The 24,378-nt window shown below is 39.4% G+C and overlaps 1 protein-coding gene across 2 annotated transcripts in view; it reads left to right on the forward strand.

Annotated features, from left to right (window-relative positions):
- The first annotated feature begins 6,944 nt into the window (after positions 1-6,944).
- Positions 6,945-24,378, forward strand: part of cu (curled) — a 116,585-nt gene continuing 99,151 nt past the window's right edge. Inside the window, exon 1 of one of the 2 annotated variants that reach the window (XM_065232311.1) lies at positions 6,945-7,416. The gene's annotated coding sequence lies outside the window, so the exon portion shown is untranslated. The remainder of the gene's footprint in view (positions 7,417-24,378) is intronic. The other variant, XM_065232309.1, reaches the window with a different exon arrangement.

A 24,378-nucleotide genomic window follows, 5' to 3' on the forward strand; every position in this document is an offset into this window, starting at 1 on the left:
ACTTGGAATGCGTAGAGTCGGTGTACAATGAGTCACGCCAAGAGAAAAACAGTTGAACTCGCATCACGGTTTTCGAAAGATTTCCATTCTTTTCACTTGGCAACAGAGGACTTCTACAACAACTTCAAATGACTTCTAGCGAGAGAAAAAAAATGCGGCTGTAGTAAATCATTATATCAGCGATTTTGTCAAATTATCTTAACAAAAAATAGTAGAAATTCTCATTACTGATCGTTTCCGAACGTATCCCATGACAATTTAATGCTCACTGCGTGGTTATGCTCATTTCTTCGATAATATTTTATATTTTATTGCAATACCTTTCATGGACCTTTCATGGCATCGTAATATTTGTTTACTTTGCCCGATAGGTAGCCGGTTTGACGGTTCAATAGGTAGACTGAGCTTCACTCTTGGCGTGACTCATTATACACCGACTCTAGGAATGCGTAGTATAGTCACTATGTTCATAGGGTGGCGGATAGAATCTCGGGAACCAATTAAGCTGTCAAATAGTGGAACCAATCGAGTAAATCACAACCAACAGAAAAGAGCACATCAGATATTCCGAACAAAACTTCGGAAACCCGTTTCTCGTGACTCAAGGCTCGCCTGAGCAAACTAACACCATCTTTGGGTTGAAGAAAGTTTCCCCTATCCGATGATGCCGGTAATTTGCGTTTGATTGGCGAGGAAAGAATATTCAACGTTTTGTTTATAAAAGTTGATAGTACCTTTTCAATTGCTAGTCTAAAATATATTGAATTGGTTCCGCTTTTTGATAGATCGAAATTCTATCCGCCATACTATAAATATAGCGACTATAATGCGTAGGCATTAATTTCATTTTCTTCTGTCGTTTCCCTTTTTCTCATCATCGTACTGCGGAAGTCTTCGCTGTTTTCGTTGTGCTTTTCATCATCAGCAGCGAGTGTAACGTTTTCCTTGTGAACAGCGGCCATTACTGGTGGTTGTTGTTTGTCATGGCTCTACCTCTCACTGCGTGACAAAACGTTCTGTCAGCAATAGACGGTTGATGAGTAGACGAGTGTGACGTGAGTGTCATGATATTTTGCATCACTGGTGTTTACTGTTGTGTTACAACGCTGTCCACGAGACAGTTGCGATCAGCTGACTTTTTTGTTTATCAAGAACTTTTGACAGATCACAGTAGAACTGGCAGTTTATTCTCATATAAATTTCTGCTTTGTTTATGTTTACATTCAGCACCATTAAGACCAGATCACTCACACACTCTATAGATTTCTAGCTGTCAGTTCCACTGAGAAACGTCTCTTGGATCACCTTATTGTCGATATTATTAGATTATCTGCAGAATCCAACTCCTCCTTGCGTATTAGAGCATCTCCACCGCTGTTTCTAAATTAGACTTGGAAACTGTGTCCGCACGACTTCCGCCTGTGACCAATGCGCTAAACCTTTTATAGGTGATGAAGAATTCATCTCCTGCATGGCTTTTAGCGACAGGATGATTTACCTGAAATGCGGCGGCACAAAGTTGAACAAGGCTTTTCTAAATATTGTCTACACTTGTTTTGGATGTGCAACGAGTGCGCGAAGCTGATGAAATGTGCTCGGTTCAAAACTGCTGTTTCGTCGTTTGGTAGTGCGATTAATTCTATAGGCGAGAAACAGGAAATCACACATGCTGAGGAAGGAAATGACTAAGCAAGGACAGCAGATTGCTCAGCTGTCGAAACGAATCGCATTGACAACTCCAACACACTTGAGTTCCGGCGATCTTATGCGTCAACCGCCATTAAAATGGCGCAGCGATGAAGGCTCGCTCACTAGCAAACCACTTGTTGGTGGTACTAAAGCAGTAACGGATGAATCAATCGAGAATAGATGATGAATCGGATGAATCAAAGGTTGTGTACAGTGCGATGATCCAATAAGGTTGTGCCGGTAGTTAAAAAGGATCCGACATCAGCCGTATGAGTTTCATATCGTACAAAGTCGGATTGGCTCCCAAACGACGTGAAGTTTCTCTAACATCGGATACATGGCCGAAAGGAATTTTGTTCCGTGAATTTGAAGACGGTTCAAAAAACATGTGAACACGCCTGCCATCACGATCTCTCCTGTTCCGGAACCATCCGAGTTCTCAACTCCCATCTCCGGACTAGACCCAGTATGCTGATTCAGAATTGGATACCGCGTTGTGAATGGCAGTGCAGTGACAGGCAGTGCGTTCTGGTTTACAGCGTTCCAGTAAACCAGAACGCACTGCCTGTCGTATTATGGGAGACTCTAACCATTCGAGCCAGTCGCGGTAGCTGTATTCCGCCATCAAAGTCGTTCTATTTCCTGCCATCAGCGTCGTTCTGGACCTGCGGTTGAGTTCGATGGTGGGGTCTCATAACCATCGTCTTCAGGCAAGTATGCATACATTAGTTACAGTAATTTCCCTTATCAGCTTCCGTGGTCCAGTGAAACGCCTCAAACATCTGCCGGCTGTTTCCAGTTGAGAAGCACTTCTGCTTCACAACATCCGCACTGCTCATTCACAACATCCGCTTTACTGTTCGAACAAGCCTAATTCACCTCCGGGACGCACAATCCTCCTGGTTCCTCCAGCCCAGTCGTGCCGATTCCTGCCAGCGTTCAGCATAGTCGCCCTGGACCTGTGGCTGGATATGAATCAGGAGTCTTCCACCTTGCCTCTACAGGCAAGTACAATCAATATATTGACTATTCACTGCCTGATGGCGATCAAATTTTCAGCAATTCGGACTATGTTACTCATTGTGATGATGCCTCTGTAACTCCCAATCCTGGGAACCCGGAACGCGCCGTAGAAAGCCCCCAATCCCTCCGTCTCTGTCCTGTCATCAGCAGTCTTCGTTTATCATAGTCGTTACGGACCTGCTGTTGGATGTGGAGAGGAGGTCCTCCAACCAGGGCTCTACAATTTCGACGCTCTAAAATGAACTCGTGTTTTGTTTCTCTCATACATACGTGTTCGACACTTCATTTCTAAAACGCCTAGCTAGACTATCAGCAAGAAACGAAAATAAAAAAGCAGGACGCTTAGAAGGAAAGGCTGGCTGTGGAACTTCTCGTCGTTGCTTTGCTCATCGCTTTCAATGTAACTAACGTCGATTTTCTAGTTAAACGAAACCTCATTATGGCTTTCAATCCCCTTTCACGAACACTCCATCACCGCTCTTTCAATTTGTTTAAAATGCGTTATGTCCCGTTTTCGATCATTTTTCTTAGACGAAAAATATGACGTGTAATCTTCAAGTGTTTTGACGTGAGAAATGCTTTAAATGTGTTATTTCATTTTCCGTCATATACGTCATGAAACCTCTGTTGATGTGTTTCATGAAAGAGAAAACTATCAAAGTCGAGCGCTCTTTCGCTCATCCGTTTCGACGAAGCTTGAAAGGAAGGCCAATGGAGCGACGGGAGAAAGAGAGACAAGCGATTGAACATTTGTTTGTGCACGCCGACTGAGGTTCTAGAATGCTGCGAAGCTGTTCGACTTTAACAGAAAAAGAAAGCCAGCAGTCTCTTCGTCGCATCGATTTGGTCGATTGAAGCTGATATTGTGACGCCCTGCTTCCAACCCACTCACTATGGCGAATGATGGTCAGTTATTGCCTGATGTATCTGTGATTTCCAGAACGCCAAAACGCCGGTGGAATGAATTCTGATGTTGAAGAGTACCGCCTAGCTGTATCGGATTGTTGATACGATGTAATTGTCCTGTGCGAAACGTGACTCGATTATCAAACGCTTTCCAGTCAAGTCTTCGGTCCTGACTACGAGGTCTTTCGTTGCGATCGGGCCATCGGGCCATCGAGAACGATTCATGGAACTATGTGGAGCAAATTTGGACAGCCATCAATCTGAATGATCGCACACTATCGAGTCCGGGGCAATGAACTCATCGATACTCACTGTCGGTCAGTTTTCACAGTTATCGAAAGTGATGAGACATTCATTTTGGGTGAATTCAATCTGCCTGGCGTTTCGTGGAGTCCATCTCATAGCGGTTTCCTGTATCCAGATCCTGATAGCTCTACATTTCACGCAGGAGCTATTAGCCTTCTCGACAACTACAGCGGAGCAACGCTTTCTCAAATTAGCCATGTAGTTAACGAAAATGATCGTAGTTTGGACCTCTGCTTCGTGAGCACACAGGACAGGGCTCCATTAATTTCCTCGGCTCCTTGTACACTAACTAAGCTCACACATAAAAATAACTATTTTTACACGAGACGTAATCCATCTTTGACGTAAATTATGGAACGTAAACAAACATGTCATGTAAAATTAAGTGTTCCCAAACCGAAACATACGCAACTCGACGAAAAGTACGATTGATTGAATTTATTTTCTCGTTTCTTTCAACTGATTCTTATGTCATTTGGGCCGCTTGCATGTGTCGGTCTCAGGGCACGGAAATGTACATGACTTTTTGGTAGTGTGTAGTTTCACATCGCCCTCCTCTAATTTTCACTGTTGAGGACAAACTCGTGTGTGATTTCGACGATTATCCTGCTACGGTTTCTTATGAATTCCGTAAAGCTGACCACCGTAGCATGATAGATGTATTGTCTAGCATGGTATGGGAGAACATTCTTGATCAAGATGACGTTGAGGCTGCAGCGCAAACCTTTTCACATGTCTTGGCATTGACAGACGCGTCCCGAAAAGAACTCACCACAAATTGTCTCAACCTCCCTGGCAGACGAGAGAGCTACGTAGGTTGAAGTCTGTAAATTTACGAAGTATCGCACGCTTCTTCTGAAACTACATTATGTGAATCACATGTACCAGCGAGTCAGCCGTGAATGCTTTTCAAGTTTCCAACGTGGCATCCAGCGCAAACGTAAGCTACACCCGAAATCCTTTTGGAACTACGTGAACGAGCAACGCAGGAAATCCGGCCTCCCATCGTCTATGGAATTCAACGGAGAAGTTGCTGCCACCGTTCAGGCTATATGCCGCCTTTTTCCGACAAGTTTGCCTGTGTATTCACTAATGAGATACTAACTGACGACCATATTAACCTGGCTGCCAGGCACGTTTCAGTAAATGATCAAACGCTAGGTGCAATTGATGTTAATGCTGAGATGACTTCAAAGGCCGTAACTATGCTCAAGTAATCCTTCAATCCTGGACCTGATAGACTTCCATCTGTATTTTTGAAGAGACATATTTCTAGCTTGTTAATTCTGATTCATCGCCTGTCTCGCATGTCTCTCTCCAGTGGCATATTTCCAACCTGCTGGAAATTTGCGCACATGTGCTGTGGATAACTATCGAGGAATTACATCGTCAAAAGCTACTCTGTTTGCCGGTATCTGTTGGAGATTCTTATTCTTGATTACATGAATGGCGTCTTTTGCCTGTTTCTCTGTAATGCTGGGTTTAGATTAGGCAAGTCAAATGATCAACTCAGTTGAATTCAATTGGCTTAAAAAGTTGGGCCTGGTTCAACTTTTTTCAATTCAAGTGAGTTGATCCAGTTAGTTGAATGACATGGTTTACACGTTCAATTCGCGTTCAAGTCAGTTGAATTCAACTGACTTGATCAATTGACTTGCCCTGTCTAAACCCAGCTTAATGCAGCGAAGGTTTTCATTATGATCGCTTCCTGATTTTTATTTTCGTGTGTGAAGTGAAAAGTGCAAATAGCATGGTGGCACAGAACAGAAATGGAACTTCGGATCCAAAAGGCTCCATCTTATGAGTATGAACACAAGTGCACCTAGCGGTAGACGGCAAGCTTTGCTGCAGTATGGGCAGAATGCTTTGATGGTGTGCGTGTTCAACAACAATGTTATCCCACTTTTTGATACACTGATTCGTTCACACTTCCACTTCTGTTCTGTGGGATAGAACATTGATTGGAGGTTTGGCTTATCAAAATGAGGGTCTGGGTTCAACTCTCGTTGCCGAATGTATTTCTTCTCTTCTTCTTATTTTTCTTCTTCGCCATTCAAGTTTATTGCTTATCTCATATTAGATTATTGAGCGCAAATTATAATGTTGTGGCAGGTACAATCATATACTCAATGTCCAGGGAAGTCAAGAAATGTTCCAACCTGAAAAATTCCTAGATCGGATTGGTAATCGGTATATTCCAGCATGGTAATGTACCTGTGCCTAAACAGACTGACTTTTATTCCCTATGAATTATAATTTTCTATTCGATTTCATTATGCGAATGCACCTGAATATTTCGTACTATCTCTGATGCAGCAGGTTTTGCTGTTGCCTTTGTCCTCTTATTAACAGCAGTTATCCCTCCAAATATATCAATTTACAACCTTCAGCTCGACCAAAGCCTTAGGTCTACTCTGGGACTATTCACCTTCGCGGATTAAATCTTATCACTATCAAGAAAGGCACAGTTATTGTTCTTAGGAGATCCTATCCATAGATTTGGCATACATTTGTTCAACGGTAAATGTACAATCTCCAAAGTGTCTATTTATTTATAGCAGGTACTTACTGTATGCTGCAATAACAAAGTCATCTAATTTTTTAAAAAAATACCATGAAGAATGTGCGAATAAATTATAAAAGTATTGGTGGAACCATGCGAAGAATGAGTGGGACAGTAAAAACGCATTCCTTATCAACGACAAGTAAGTGTGACCGAGGGGTTCTTCAAAGTTGCAGTGGAAGCCATCTGTGATTAGTCGGTTAGAATTGTTCAGCCAACCCCGGGTATAAGCTTGACTCACCGGCTGTGGTCCAGTTTTGAGTTTGTTTTTGTAAAATATACTATATAGCTTCTATCGAGACTTGGTCTAGTCTACGATTCAACAAAGAATGGTTATCAATTACCACTGACGAAACGTGTTTCTACTACGACCGCTACACATAAGTAAATACCTACTCGAACCGGGTTTGATAACGAACCGCCTGTGGCTTGCTGCTGGCTGGGTCCAGCCAGCAGAGCTCAAGCGTCCCATCCGAGAGACCAGCTTCAATCGGTCGGTGAAAGTCTTGCGGTGCGGTTGCAAATTAGCTCCGGTTTTCCGAAGTGTTGCTCGAAGTGTTCGACGCGTGTGGCGTGATCACATTTTCCAGTTGCACACCGGTTTCCGGCGCTTTGTAGTGGCGTCGACTCTTGGTCGTCGGTACACTATGGTGATGATCGTGAAGGGTGCGTGAGTGGGTGGAGTTTGTGTTACCAGTGGTGGAAAAGTCAAAAAAAAATCGAGTTTGGCGATTTTAAGTTCGAGAAGATCAACAACCTTGGGAAGAGTGATTGAAGATACCCTTGAGTGAATTTGAGTGATAGTGATAATATAGAAGAGAGTTTTGAGACGAAGTCATCATCATTGGAATTAAGGAAAGATCATTAACCCAATTAAAAATCCAGATCGTTTCGGCAATCGAGCTGACAAGTCTTATCTATCTCAATTGGTAAGTAGTCGCACCTTGCAAGATAATAATTACACACACACACAGACGGCAAAGAGCAACTTGTGAATCATGCGAATGTTGCGTGATCAAATGGATCGTCCTTGTGATGTCCATTCAGAGGAAGGTAAACAATCAGAATTTTATGATTATTCAAAACGTTGAATGTGATTGTTTGACTAATTTCTCTTGAAAGATAGCGTAAGTGCAATATTTGTGTAACATTTATTTTACTGAGACGAAATCAACTTGCTGTGTAAATGAACTCACTCCAACCGGCTCAAGAAGCGGTTCTAACAGGTTTTAAAAATGTTTTCGAAATTCATTCTACACACTATCAAGGAATTATAGATAGCAGCTATTTACCGGCTGTCTGCTTCGTACCGGTCTTCAGGATCCACTGTTTTGACGGCGGTTGGCGTACTAGGTACGATAACCGTAATTGTAATTGTAATGATTGTGCTGTTTACTTAAAAACATATGTGGTTCGTACAAGATTTGAGACATGTCGTCTACAATCTGGTGTTCTGATTAACAATGTTATGATGTAAGTGACCTCTACTACGTCGATGGTGTTAGTGTACGTAAATGTAATGAAATCATTCAGTTGTGAAATTGGAATCTAATCTGGGGACTTCAAAAAAAAAGCAGCAGACAATAATAACCAGTATGTGTCATGTTGAACTTGGATTTTTTTTAAATGCGATGTGCGATTACGGGAACTCATTCGGATTATATGTACGTATACGCATGATAGCAGCTTCGGCCTTTTGAATCTTTGGTGCCCGAATAAAAATTTACCATACAATATTACAATGCAATAACATACATTGTAGCAACCATACATTTTACTGTCGAAAACAATAAAAATACAATAGAACTTATTGTCATGTACAATATAATCTATTGTAAATGAGACTTTTACCAAAGAAAAGGGAGGTTGTTAGTTACCGTAGCCATTAAAAATAATTTATTTCTCGAACAAATTTGATTTACTTAAGGGGGTAGTACACTTTGAACGTCCAAAAAGTAAGGCATTTTCGTTAATTGTTTTAAGCAATAAAACACTAAGGGAGGGCAAATATGTTAAAACCCATTTATTAGTCATCCTCAATGAATCAAAAATATCTCCAAATGACAAAATAACAAGCGATCAACGAACCGAATAATAACGCTATGTCAGAAGTGGAAAACAATAATGATATAATCTTCACCGTTCTTTTTCATGACAAGCAGCTCGTGCGACCCAACTCATTCGTGGCGGTAGAAGGAAACGAGCAAATTGTTGGCAAGCTGCTTCACGAAGTAAAGCCGAAGATGATACACGTGTGTTAATGGGAATTTTTTTGTTATGTCTTTTCCCGATTCATATCAAGCTATGTCCTCATCCGTGTATATTGCAACAAAGCAGGCAAGCAATATATCAGTATCCTTCTTCCACTCGGATCGAGCTTTGTTACAGAGCGAGTTTGTCATGGTAGTCGTAGCAACCGTTTTGTCTGTATCGTTGGTTGCTTTATGTGTTTGGATTCGCTGGTCATCCTCCAAACTACAATTTGTATTTTTTTAACTCGATTGGCGTCTCCCCGTGGCCGGTGCACCAGGTTGCGCGGGCGTCCTCGCGTGGAAGTCGGAAAACGGCGTGGGCAAATACTCCTTTCCATGTGATCCTGGAACATAAATCGAACAAAAATCCTGATTAGTTATGAAATTTGGGTTAGAAATACGTATTCCGATTTTTTCAAATTAATTTTTTCAAAAGTTGTGGCCTTAGAAAAAAAAGTCCAGTTTTTCACCCTAAAACTGCTTACAAAATCGTTGATTAAAAATCCATTTTTGCAAAATCGAAAATGTGGATTTTAATTCTGAACAAGAAAACCTAGGCGATATCCAAATTTGATGATAACTGGTAAGAGTTATTTCCCACGCCAGTTTGAAAAACCCCGTTTCGAGATAAACGCGTTTAAAGATAAAATTTGCTCTCTCAGCGCGCCGGTAAATGTTTTAGGAAATCGCTTCGTAAAGCGGTAAGGAATATTCTGGCGGACTTGGAGTTTTTTCTTAATTAAAGTATACATCCCAAGGAACATTTTAAGCCAAAAAAATGCATTTTTTTGACGTAGGACTACGTCTTTGATTTCTATATGGGGGTACACTTTGTGAAAACCGAAAATGGAACATGTAACAAATTAAGAAAGATTTTGAACGTTAATAACTCAGCTGCCCCTGGTCCAATTTCAATAATTTTATCACCAATCGATCAGAAATATGGCTACGCATTGATAAAAATGCTTCCAAATGTTGATTTTCAACAAGAAACTATTGAAAAACTGGTAAATGTTCAGCATTGTCCAAAAGCGTCGAATTAACTAACAAATCCACCAATTACCTACATGCATATGCTGCTTCCCCAGCACAGTCGTCAAAGAGTAGTAAGTAGACGAAACAAGTCGAAGTGGCATTCGCCTCCGATCCTCGGGCGCGTGCGAATAGGGAGCCATGTTCAGAACCAAACGCAAATTCTTCGAGATAACCACCATCCGTCGTCTGGCTCGCCGTGGCGGTTTCTGACGTATCTCCGGTTTGATTTACGAGGGGTGCTGAAGGTGTTCCTGAAAAATGAGATCCGTGATGCTGTCACCTACACTAAACACGCCAAGCGTAAGCGGCCATGGATGTCATCTACGTTTTTGAAGTGACGGAGACGCACTCTGCTTGGTTTCGGAGGTTAAATCATCACCAACATTGGAAACAAAACGGCTCTTTTCAGGGCCACCAAGCTTATTACAGAAAAGAGTAGGAATAGAATTCATCTGCCTGTTTGTCCATATTCAGAACCACCGACCACACAAAATGCTCATGTAATCAAACTGGAAGCAGGGATACAAATTATTTTGATCAAACTTGATCAACTTTGAATCGCCACGGCCGGATATTTTCGAAGAAAGAAGAACAATCTAGCATCTAATTCGACGAAGACGTCAGGAAACATTTCTGGATCAACAATAGAATAGGGCCCATCAGCATTTGTAAACAAACCGTTCCAAAACCTCACAAATCGAAGGCCGCTCACACAAACCAACACCAACATCTTGTAGGTAGAAGTTTCCCCTATCCGATGATGGTGTTGGTTTGTGTGGGTGGCCGTCGCTTTGTGAGTAAAGGGCTTTGGAACGGTTTGTTTACAAATGCTGATGGGCTCTTTTCTATTGTTGACCCAGATTTGTGAAGCCGAGTTATTTACGAAAGAGAGTGTCGATGAAGAGAATCGAACAATGTAGATAGGACCCATTGAAAAGTAAAGCGAGATTTGTTTTCCGTACTGCGCTCCAATGCTACCGACGCCAGGGAGGCAGCTCCCAGAGATGTTATGCCTTAGAACATGCCGATGGCGCCGACTGAGATTGGACCCAGGCCTGCTGGGGTGAGAGGTAATCACGCTAACCACAGACGCCGATATCTATCACGGCGAATGAGAACGACCCAAATTTGAGTTTAGTTATCTCAGAAATAAGAAATAAAGTGCAGGAACTCAGCGATGAGTAAATTTGCCTCTTGTTTCCCAGAATTCCCGAATTTGAGAAAAGTAAAGATTGGATTCACTCAGTCTATTGGCACTACTCCGAGACTGAATAAAATTTTCGTCAATCTCCTCATTTTCTGGCAGATGTTTTAGGTTTTCCACACGAAATCATGAGACAAATTTACTCATCGCTGAGTTCCTACACTTTTGGCGATTATGAGTGAACTAAACTCAAATTTGGGTCGTTCTCATTCGCCGTGTACGCAAAAAGAAAATAGCCAGTGTCGCTACTTGAAAGCAAACTACTCATAATGGGAGGAGTCTTTGTAGCTTTTATACCACTTGGTTGCACATCATTCTGCTTTAACCTCAAAAATATAAAGCAGCACTGCTGTCTGGTATCAGCTTTTTTTTTTTTTTTTTTGTTTTATTTTTTTTTTTTTTAACTCTTTATTTGTTCCAAATTCAAAATAAATTACATTTCATTTTAACCTAGGTGCTCCAGTTACTGCAGTAACGTACCAGCCTTAATTGTTATGATATATATCTAAGTGTTTTTACATTGTTCATGTCTTGGCAATTAAGTATTTTAAACAGGTTTTTTAACCTGCATGTCAGTATAACAATTGATATCTTAAAACTAAAAACTAAAACTAAATCTTATCTAAGTATAAAGGGAATTAATCGTTGCAATTGAGGATTGCAACAATTTTTGCCTGAAATTATTAATTATTTTGTTGGACATTTGAGCTAAAGTCTCAACATTCGAAATTCTATGTACTTCGGTTGTACCATAGAGGTAACTCTAAGACCACTGGGTCCCGAAGAAAATCATTATTATTTTTGGCTCACTCAGTACCAGAACAACGGTCCCAAGCAGTCCCAAGCTATTTCACTCACCCCTGCATGTTCTGCATGAATCCACACACCCCTGATGTTATCTGTCAAACTTTCATAGCGAATCAAAACAAACATAGTGTAGTAATAGAATTTCAACTAGAATAGGGTACGTTAATCGTTTGCTTGGGACCAATAGGCTACTAAAGTGGTGAGCCAATTTAAAATCGTTAGTTTCGTATTGATTGTTGGTTGTACTGTACCAGGGAGGCAACTTCAAAATCATTTTCAGAACTTTGTTCTGAATCCTTAGAAGTGCTTTTTTCCTGGTAGTGCAACAACAAGACCATATTGGCACAGCGTAAAGCATGGCCGGTCTAAAAACTTGTTTAAATATTAGAAGTTTATTCGTCAGGCAAAGTTTGGATTTCCTGTTTATAAGAGGATACAAACATTTTATGTATTTGTTACATTTGGCCTGAATGCCTCCAATGTGATCTTTAAAAGTTAATTTTTGGTCAAGTATTAATCCAAGATATTTCACTTGGTTTGACCAGGAAATTGGAACTCCGTTCATAGTGACTATGTGACTACTACTAGGTTTCAAAAAGGAAGCTCTAGGCTTATGTGGAAATATTATAAGTTGAGTTTTGGAAGCGTTGGGAGAAATCTTCCATTTTTGTAAATAAGAAGAGAAAATATCTAAACTTTTCTGCAGTCTGCTGCAAATAACACGAAGACTCCTTCCTTTAGCGGAAATGCCTGTGTCATCAGCGAACAAAGATTTGTGGCAACCCTGAGGCAAATCAGGGAGGTCCGAAGTGAAAATGTTATACAATATAGGCCCAAGAATGCTACCCTGAGGAACTCCTGCCCTAACAGGTAGTCGATTAGATTTGGAATTTTGATAATTTACTTGAAGAGTTCTGTCAGTTAAATAATTTTGAACTAATTTCATAATGTAAAGTGGAAAATTAAACTTTTTCAATTTAGCAATCAAACCTTCATGCCAAACACTGTCGAATGCTTTTTCTATGTCTAGAAGAGCAACTCCAGTTGAGTGGCCTTCAGATTTGTTTGAACGAATTAAATTGTTAACTCTTAAGAGTTGATGAGTAGTTGAATGCCCATGGCGAAATCCAAACTGCTCATCTGCAAAAATTGAGTTCGTATTGATGTGAAGCATCATTCTATTCAAAATTATCTTTTCAAAAAGTTTACTTATTGAAGAAAGCAAACTTATTGGACGGTAACTAGAAGCTTCAGCTGGATTTTTATCCGGCTTCAAAATTGGAACAACTTTTGCATTTTTCCATTTATCAGGAAAGTATGCCAAATGGAAACATCTGTTAAATAATTTTACCAAGAAAGACAAGATACTCTCTGGGAGTTTTTTGATGAGGATATAGAAAATTCCATCATCACCTGGAGCTTTCATATTTTGAAAATTTTTAGTTATAGACCTTACTTCGTCCAAATCAGTCCCGCAGGAATCATCAAAAATATTTTCCCGAGAGAAAATATTCAGAAAATCCCGAGCAACCTGATTCTCAATAGGACTAGTAAGACCTAAAATGAAATTTTTGGAACTCTCGAATTGCTTAGCAAGTTTCTGAGCTTTTTCCGAATTTGTGATCAAAATTTTACCACCTTCTTTAAGCGCTGGAATAGGCTTTTGAGTTTTTTTCAAAATTTTTGTGAGTTTCCAAGTTTGGAACTCGGGTCCAATTTAGAAACATTATTTTCAAAAGTTGTGTTCCTCAGGGCAGATAATCGCTTTTTAATTTGTTTTTGCAAATCTTGCCAGATATCTTTCATGGCAGGATCGCGTGTTCTTTGAAATTGTCTCCTACGGACATTTTTAAGACGGATCAAGAGCTGAAGATCGTCGTCTATTATAATTGAATCGAATTTAACCTCGCATTTTGGTACTGAGGCAGCTCTTGCTTCAACTATAGAAGTAGTCAGATATTCAAGAGCATAATTAATTTCATCTTTGGTTTGCAAAGGAATGTTTGGATCGAAGTTATATTCCATAAATGTTCGATATTGCTCCCAATCAGATCAGCTCTATGGTAATTGAAAGTAGAGTTGTTGGGATGAGAAATTATTTCTTGGGATATTTCAAAAGTTACTGGAAGGTGATCAGAACCGAAGTCAGCATGGGTAACCAATTGGCTACAAAGTTGACATGATTCAGTTAAGACCAAATCAATAGTCGAGGGATTTCTTGCAGAAGAAAAGCATGTTAGGCTGTTTGGATATTGAATAGTTTAATAACCTGCAGAACAATCATCAAACAGAATATTACCATTGGAATTGCTTTGAGCATTATTCCATGAGCGATGTTTTGCATTGAAATCACCAATAATGAAGAATTTAGACCTATGACGGGTAAGTTTCTGAAGGTCACCCTTGAGAAAATTCTTTTGCTGGCCTACGCATTGAAATGGCAAATAGGCAGCTATAAACGTAAGTTGTCCAAATTTTGTTTCAACCGAAAATCCCAAAGTTTCAAAACTTTGGTTTCAAATGAAGAAAACATTTTATATAAATAAAATAAAACAGCAAAAAAAAGGTTATCTTCCATTTAATTCCACTTAATTAATGTTGGTATCCATGATAGATACATACTTCGAATGCAATGTGCAGTAGACTGATGCAAAATTTGACTTTTTCGCTCCACAGTGCTTAAATGGTTTCAAATCGGGTCCTGATTAGCCTCTCAAAGTTACAACTCATTTGGTTAGAAACAGACTTCGCACAAGCCATTTGAAGTTTACATGTAAATTACTATGGGAAATCTCAACTTTTTGTTCATTGCCTTCTAGTGTTTTTACATATTGAGCTGTGAAACAGTTCGATAGCCATTCTTATAGAAAATTTTCTCAGCTACAACTTTGCTGAAGACCGTTTCTATGTTAAACGAGACAGGAAAAGTTATTAATTATTTAAGATTTGCTAAACTTATGACATGATCAAGCAGCTGCTCTGTAGGCAACACTGTATTTTGCAGTGTGACATAGTAGCCATGATTTTTGTGTCCTATTCAACGCCCTAGGAACACCAATGTTGCCTGCTGAGCAGTTGATTGAGCATGATCATAAGACATCAGCGCATTGAACCGTTGATAACTTTCGATCCTTGCATTTAATCAAAAAGCGGTCTTGAGCAAAGTTGTAGCTGGAAAAATTTCCTACAAGTACAGTTGAAAGTTTTTGAAGCAGACCGATATGATGAATTATTAGATAGACATGAACAAAAATCTTGGTTTTACCATAGTAATTCCCATACAAACTTCAAATGGTTTGTGCCATCTCAGTTTCTCACCAAATGGGTTCAAATTTTGAGAGCTTAGTCTGGATCCGATTTGGAATCGTTTAAGTATTGTGGAGCGAAAATTTCAAATGTTGCATCACTCTAATGTGCAGTCTTCATCAGTGTCATTCCCACTAAAGAAGTTATCAAAATATAACCTCCTTAAGTATTCATCCCCTAGGAAGATAACCTTTTTTTATGTTTTATTTAAGCATTCCGCTAACAATCCAATTTCATTACTTCATTATGATGGCTACCAAGCCTTTGGGATTTTCCTTATTAGACAGTTGGATAGATTTTTCTCCTTTAGTTTACTTAAATCTTTGGTTTTTATTAGTTAGGTAGGTCCAACACATTGTAGTTTCATTTTTATACCTATGATCTTGACTTTTATACCTAGGGGATGAGTACTTAAGGGGGTTAGATTTTGACAAGTTCTTTTGGTGGGAATGACACTGATGAAGACTGCACATTGTAGTCGAAATACGTATCTGTCATGGATACCTAAATTAATAAGTGGAATAGCTCGTCTTCATTATCCTTAATGATTTAAAATCCATTGCTGAATTTTAAAGTCATGACAATATTGTTTGCAAATTTTACTCCAGTTTGAATAGCATCAAACATGGAGTTAGATTTAAGCATATCAGAAATCATGTCAATTAATGATTTCTGTAAAAATTTCATTTTAGGAGCTGTAAAGTAAATATTTTCAAAATTCCCGTTAGAATTCCGTTGGCTACACACTTAGAAAAATTGGTTTAAATTTTTTAAATTTAAATTTAGGTGCTCTGAGACTGACATATACGAGCGTCAATTTTGACATAAAATTGAGGCATAATAGACGTGAAATTCAGCTCAATCAAACGTTCTTTCGACCTTTTCAGTCTCGGAGCACTTAATTTTACATGACATGTTTGTTCACGTCTCATTATTTATGTAAAAGATCTAATTCCGTCATCTATAAGAGTAGGTATTTGTAAGTGTGTAGTATTTTGATTTCTACCCGGTGCAATAGCATCATTAACTCGCTGAACATTGTTAGCAGTGAGGGGAGTAGGTATAGATGAAGAATTTGAAGCAGGGGTGATATTTGTACCTACGGGTACGAATGTAGAATTTGTTCCTCGCTGACCGTTGTTAACAGCTGAAAAATGTGTACCTGTTCGGAAACGTGGAGCGTTTCCTACCTGTAGCTTAGAACGAGATTGTAGGATCGCTTTGCGAGTCTTACATTCCCAAAAATTGGATTTGTGGTTTTCCCACAATTTGAACATTTAAATTTCTTAGGATCTTCCTTCCCAGGACAGTCGTCCTTTGCGTGAGAGGAATCACCACAATTCATGCATTTAGCTGACATGTAGCAATTTTTAGTTCCGTGACCCCATCCCTGGCACTTACGGCACTGGGTGTGGTTTTGGAAATTTCCTCCAGTCTTCCTGAAGTGTTCTCACTTCACTCGGACATGGAACATAAGGCTAGCTTTTTCTAAGGCCTTAAGGTTGCTTAGTTCACTAGACTTGAAGTGAACTAATAAAAACATTAGAAATCCCGTTGCGCGAATCGCCAGGACGGGATTTTATTTTCATTTTGATTACTTGGAGTGGCACAACTCCAAATAATTTTGCCAGTTCAGCTTTGATCTGATCCAGGGATTCACCACTGGGCAGTCCTTTCATGACAACCTTGAACACACGCTCAGTTTTGGTGTCGTAAGAATAAAAAAAATTGTGCTGCATCTCAGTAAGATACTTGAGAAGACATTTAAATCCGTCCAAGGTTTCAGCCAATACACGGCATTCACCCCGACGTCCAATTTGTAGTGAAAACTTAACTTTCACGAAGTTCAAAAGTTTCATGCGAAGAGCATGGAAATCGGAAGTGGTTATCACAATAGGGGGAATCTTTTCCTTCTTGGCATTAAGCCGGGAAAGTTTTCTAGAATTTTTCTTGGATGATGGATCATTCTCATCATCCGTGGGCAATTGATTACTCAAATTAATTTCATCAGAAGGGGGATCAAGAGTTTACCCCTTTCTCTTGCGGTTAGGCGCCATGGCGGCAGTAACTTTTTATCCAAATCGACTTCCAAGCAGATTACTATAAAAATCTGAAGGATCGAAGAGGAATTTTCCAAATCGATATCCTACCTCTGGTAGGATCCAAACAAGGATCGAATAGGAATAAGAGTTGAACAAGGTAAACTGTTTTACAGGTTGAGCACTGAAAAGTGCTGTTTAAATTTGTTGTAGCTTTAGGTAGTAGTTACACCATAGAGGTAACTCTAAGACTAGAAGGTCCCGAAATAACGTGCTCAACTTTTTGGCTCAGCTCTGGTACTCTCTTCGGTCCCAAGCTAATCGATTCACCCCTCGAAACATAGGAAAAACCAATAACCCCTCATTTTATCTGTCAAACTTTCATAGCGAATCAAAACAAACATTGCGTAGTACTAGAATTTCGACTAGAATGGGGTACGTTAACCGTTTGTTTGGGACCAATAGGCTAGTCAAGTAGTGAGCCAATTTCAAATCGTTAGTTTCGTATTGATTTTTGGTAACACTTCCTTCAGCAAAAAGGAAATAGATCCGCCCGGCAGGAGAGCACGATGCGGACTGGATCGAAAGCACTTAATTAATAACTTTGGAATCGCACTTAGAACACTAAATTGAGAGCACGCAATAAGCTAATATGCGATATGCAATATGCTTGAAATATGAAGAAAAGAAGAAGAAGATGCCTATTTGAAAAAACATAAATTTTGATCCGTCGGTCGATGCCAGTATATGAGATTTTGAAAGTGTCCATTTGTGCCCTATAGGAACCGGTGCTAGGTAACCTAAATGGTCAAATTGGTCCTGGCAAGGTGCCAATCTAGGAACCTTTATCTTTCTTTTGAGGCCAATAGAGCAAGAATCGGCTCAAAAAAATATTTATGGGGAGCGAGTTGCAGTCTGGGTCTCTTTAGACCCAAATGCACAATGTGTCACTTTTTTTGTAGTGGCATTCTGAGAGATCGCTGAAAGCTTCTTTTGGCAGCAAAATGTTTATTTTCAAATGTTCGGAAAAGTCAGGTCGCTATCATATTTTGTTACAAAGTTAGAGCTTTTTTTAAAGTGACACCGGGTCAACAAAAGACCCTAAAACCTTCCTAATATATGTTTCTTTTTTTTCTGTGCAATAGAAATTGAAAAAAAAGGAAAACCAGGTACCCCAGTAGTAAATCTGAATGCAAGCCAATACGATGGCAAACTCGCCTACCGTCTTCGTGCAAAGCACCATTTAATGTCTCATTAATGCAGCACGTATGATGATAATGATAAATCTCTTTCTCTCGTCTCGCCAACAAAGAAATTCCCCTCAACTAAATAATAGCACCGCGCCAATGATGCTGAAAAATATCAATTGCTTTACGATCGATTCCCTCCGCCTCTCCTCAGCCAAGGTCCTCATCAATAGTGATCAGTACATTGTGTGGTTGTCTTCATGCTCGCTATCATACAGGAAGTACCGAACCATAAACTCAGACGGCAGGGTGTTCGTCGCGTGTCATCTCCATACCTCGTAAAGACTAAGATTATCCCTTTCGGTTTGCCGCGTATAATTCACACCTGCTGAAACCTGAGAAGCTATTTGTCAGTCTGTAGCATTAGCATGTTTATTTGCATATAGGCGCTTTCATCAGCGCAAAAATCAATCTTCCTGGTGAGGTGCATTTTTATTGGGATTATTAGTACTTAGCGCGAGTGGTAAAGACCGATCTAGAGAAATAGGTATATGGTAGAATAACGTTTCCCGATTGATGTGCCCTTTCGCATCGGGTTCGTCGATATTAGTCATTTAAATATGCGGAAAACAAGAAAACGAGTTGCTCATCAAGTGAAAATCCAATAACGTGCGAGTCAGAGTTCAGTGTTCTTCTGCCGTTCGGGGCCTTACATAACACTTTTTTTCTTGAGCGAACTACAACGGCGCTCATCAACCCGCTTCAGCGTGGTTATGGTTTGATTATCCTTACGTAAGTGATTTAAATTTCTGCCTTTCTGGAACATCATCGGAAGCATTATTGTGTTGGGTGCGTAATAATTGAGCATGCTTGCAGAACAACGAACAGCTGCCGTGATTCATCGATCATCTGAAGACTTAATTATATCCTCTCAATTGCTCGGTTCAGCCTTTTTTTCCAACACACCCCATCAGCAAATGAAAAGTCATTCCTACGTTGATTCATCGTTGCTACAAGTTTTCTACGCAAGTGATTGCTCACTTTTCACTGCTAAAAAAAAAAGGTGGAAAGATTGAATCCTAGTCGCAAAAAAACAAAAGAACTGCAATTTGTTTTGCTGGTCAGATGTCAAATGAAAGGCATTGGCTCTTCTAGTAAAAGCAAATTCCTGATGGGTGGTTATGGCAACGATAACGAAATGCAAATTGCAATTAGCTTCTCCAGCGCTCGAGTGACAACTGTGTAAATATAAACAGGAATAATGTTTTTTTTAACCCCGCTTTAGTAACTCTACCGGTTAGTTGATTTAGCGTTAGAGCCGGTTGTCGTCGTCGTGAAGTACCATGAGAACGATAAAATCACAAACCCGACGGTGACGGCTGGGTTGTATCCAATGGGATAGTGTTGAAGTGAGTTAAGAATTGGTAAAATCTTGACTAGGGGGAACTTTGTGGAATCTCATTTTGGACTAAATAGATCAGTTTTGCCCACAACTACGGCCTGGTTTGACTACATATGACTTCATCCCCGTATCTCATTATCACCTGTCGGCATGCTGTCTTCAGCGGAAAGTGAACGTAATCCGTGCAAATATGTTGCACTACGAAATGAAATCACACCATTCAATCTGAAAATCTTACGAACTTAATTCACACGATTAGCATCTTCTTACGTCTGTACGGTCGACCCAACGTCATTCGTCGTGAATGAACGTTCACTTTTATCGGTCGTGCAGATCCCCACCGCTTCCCTAATCCTGCCTTCCATAACTCATATCATAACCATCAACGGTCAGGACACGGAAGATGGACATTGATAAAGTATGGTTGATAGCTAGAGAATGTGTGTGTCGACCAGTGTCGAAAAACGTGATCTGCACTTGAATTGCGTGCGAACACGACTGGACACTGGAATCGCGATATAGATGGGCTCCTTGATAACGAGAACGCAAAACTCGTAAAACAATGGGCACTTCCTGATTTGATAAATGTGTACAATCGGATTTAACTACAAATTTAACCGATGCCAAATCTAGGGATTTTTCTGAAGATCTACATAATCGATCGAATTTCGCGGAAATGCAGATCTACGGAATTATATCCCCCTTCTTCAATCCGGATGCCCCTTAAGCCAAATCACCCCCCCCCCCCCCTCATCACTTCCAAAAGTTATTTTATCAACGGAATTGACAACAAAGACATCTGGTACCACTGAACATAGGTAGTACCTACCTCTCAGTAGTGAGGAAAGTGCCAGCTGCTAATCTACCGTACAACGGGAACTACTTTCACCCAAGCAAAGAGTGTGTAGAGTACCAGCTGATTACGGCTACCGCTTATCAGTAGCCTATCTACTAGCGAATGCCCTCGTGGCCCTAGTGGGTCACATTGTAGAGTAAACAGATACACACCATCGCGCGGAACGAGCGCTTCAATGGGTGAATTATCATCAGACTGCACTGTGGTACTTTGGAGCTGTGCAACAGTTTGTGTCTTTGTTTAATAAGCATTGCGGCAAGGTTTAGAACTGAGGAACCTTTCGTTCGAACGATTTGAGCAGTAGTAATTGTGAATCTGTGTGAGGTTTTCGCCGTCGAATTTTGAACAAGTAAATTTATTTGTAAACTCACGTTTCTCGTACAAACTCTGAAGATCCTGATGCTTGAAATAAATATTATGGCATCAAATATGTTTTATATGATAACAAGCGTGTGAATTTTTCATGGCACTATTCTGGAAATTGATATTGACAGGGCGTCACAAAGTCGCACGGCCAATTATACCAACTCAGCGACTGAGAATAATTTACTCAGATAATTTTCTTTCCATACGAAATTTACTCAGATTTGGAAGAAACTGCAGTCACTCATCCCGCATAAACGCGAACCATAAATTGACCTTACCTAAAATGGTTAAAAATTGTTTATAATCCCTGCTAAACTTTAACTGAAATGGTTATGGAACTTTAAATGAACGTTTAATGATAAGGTTTCAACCTTATGTATTATGGTTTTTTGGAACTGGACCTTACAAATAATGGGTTGTTAAGAACCATTACCGTTCCAAATTCTTGTTTTCTCCATACATTTTCGGAAAGAGAACTATATTAGAACCTTTTAACTTATGGTCTGAGAACATTAATGGTAATGGTTATGGTAGTCAGTAAGGTCCACGAATGGTTTTGTAACATCGATCAACTTTATGTGGAATATATCGCGAATTGGTTGCCTGTAATTTACTGATTACCAATTCACGATATATTCCACGTAAAGTTGAGCGATAATACTAAACCATTAATGGACCTTACTGACTACCATAACCATTACCATTAATGTTCTCAAATCATAAGTAAAAACGTTCTTATATAGTTCTCTTTCTGAAAATGTATGGAGAAAACAAGAATTTGGAATGGTAATGGTTCTTAACAACCCATTATTTGTAAGGTCCAGTTCCAAAAAACCATAATACATAAGGTTGAAACTTTATCATTAAACGTTCATGTAAAGTTCCATAACCATTTCAGTTAAAGTTTAGCAGGGATTATAAACAATTTTTAACCATTTTAGGTAAGGTCAATTTATGGTTCGCGTTTATGCGGGATAGCTTATGAGTAACTGCAGTTTCTTCCAAATCTGAGTAAATTTCGTATGGAAAGAAAATTCTCTGAGTCAATTATTCTCAGTCGCTGAGTTGGTATGATTGGCCGTGAAGTTTCCATCGACAAAATCGATGTGACGAACAGGGATGCCGGATTGGAAGACATTTGAATATCTGTGAAGACATTTTGTTTCCGAAGACATTTTGAAGACATTTCATGTTTTGTGAAGACTTTTGAAGACATATAAAGATATTTGAAAATTAGTGTGTATTGTAGTGCACAAAGTTTTGAAGTTTTTAATTTACAAGATTACATTTTGACTTCATATTTCAAACAGCTTTTTGAAAATGGCATTTTTTAGCAAAAGCGTAGCCTGGTTTCAAAATAAACTTTTGCGCACCTAATGAAATTAACTCACAGAGTTTAAACAATGCACACTAAACTATGTCTACGCAAAATTTAAATTAATTTTACCCAACGGATTAAAAGCTCAAGGAATTTGAGTGTCCGGGTTTTAAAAGGTAGACAGTTTTTGGGATTTTGAATTGGTTTTGCTTTTTACGGATCCCTTGATACTTGGGCTTCGGTAATGTGGATACAATATGCGGTCAGCATCCGTATTATTGGAGCTCAAGCGTCACGGTATCCGGAAAAATAAATAGCTGTAAAATCTCTCATTCGTGACTGCAGGTAGTACGTGTTCATGCAGATATTAATTCTTTTAATAATAATTTCTGGTTATGATACGATTGTATAACGCAGGATAATACTTTTTCCTTGATACATCACAGCTATCGCTTTATCCGTGATTTTGGAAGAGGAATGACCGTCATAACCGTATTTATGCTCGAAATTGGATGACGGTCAATTTATATGTCAGTTTATTTTTCCTAGGAGATATGATGGTACCACATGACAGATGTTAGTGAAAAGCAAAACAACGATATCTCACGGTTGTTGTTTCATACTGATGAGAAGTTTTACAGAGAGAGGGTTCTCAGTTGTTTTGATTGTTTTTTTTTTTTTTTTTTTTTTTTTCTTTGGTTTGTTTTTTTCGTCGATCTTGTTTTCCGTGCTGAGCACCAATGCTACCGACGTGCCAGGAAGGCAGCTCCCACACCTGGACCCTACCTATCGACCCATCAACTCATGAACCGGGGACCAACGGCTTTACTTCCCATCCGAAGGAAGGCGTGATCAGAGATGTTATGCCTCAGAACATCCCGGCGGCGCCGACTGGGATTGAACCCAGGCCTGCTGGGGTGAGAGGTCATCACGCTTACCACTACACCACCGGCGCCGTTGTATTTTAATTGTCAATCGTATCATTATTGTTTACAATCTCTGTCAATCTAAAGGCTGTCAGTACCGTGATGCAATTCAGCACTGCTCATAACCTTCCATTCAACGACTATTTCGAGAAATCAATACATATATATTAGACCTGTTCATTTTAAACGAAATGTTCGGAATGTAACGGGTCAACCGTGATTACTGTTCGTCATGTTAATTTGAACTTTTGTGCAAATTTTCAGCAAAATCAGTGTTGATTTAGAGGTGCTTCAAGTTATTTTTATGATTTTAAGGTAATTTACGGCTTGCAATATTTGTATCTCGAGACTGAAATAACGAAAACTGCTGTAACAACTTTCATAGCAAAGTTTAATGTGTCATGTATCAACTTTGTGACCAAAGGTTGACTATTAGAAGTGATTTTATTGAAGTTTGACTTAGTTTCATGCTCGAAGATATCTTAAAAAGTGAAGAATTTTAAAGTATTTGTTCTACGAATTTTCCACCCGTATGATATAAAAATGTGTAGTGTACGGCATAATGTTCCTCATACTGTTCTAGAAGTTTCATTCCAACATAGTTTTCGTGTTTATTTCATAGATTGAGAGATAAAAATCAGAAAGAGGCCGTTTTAGCTAAAATTTACAAGACAACAGAACCAATAAAAGTCAATTAGATTGACAGAACATAGTTGCATTGCTTTTCAATGACGACCGATGACTGTTTCATTGATATATGATTTTTTCATAAATATGAATCCTCAGTAGACGTGTTTTTTATCAAAGGCAAGTGTCACTCGAACCGTAACAGCAATTTATAAAATAACGAATATTTTGAATGGCTCGAGTGACACTTGCCTTTGATAAAAACACGTCTACTGAGGATTCATATTTATGAAAAAATCATATATCAATGAAACAGTCATCGGTCGTCATTGAAAAGCAATGCAACTTTGTTCTGTCAATCTAATTGACTTTTATTGGCTCTGTTGTCTTGTGAATTTTAGCTAAACGGCCTCTTTTCTGATTTTTATTTCTCAATCTATGAAATATACACGAAAACTATGTTTGAACGAAACTTCTAGAACAATATGAGGAACATTATGCCGTACACTACACATTTTTATGATATGGGTGGAAAGTTCGTAGAACAAATACTTTAAAATTCTTCA

This window comes from Ochlerotatus camptorhynchus, unplaced genomic scaffold (genome assembly GCF_037179485.1).
Source record: "Ochlerotatus camptorhynchus isolate MF236.1 unplaced genomic scaffold, CSIRO-AGI_Acam_v1.1 ptg000367l, whole genome shotgun sequence".
NCBI classification, from domain to species: domain Eukaryota; kingdom Metazoa; phylum Arthropoda; class Insecta; order Diptera; family Culicidae; genus Ochlerotatus; species Ochlerotatus camptorhynchus.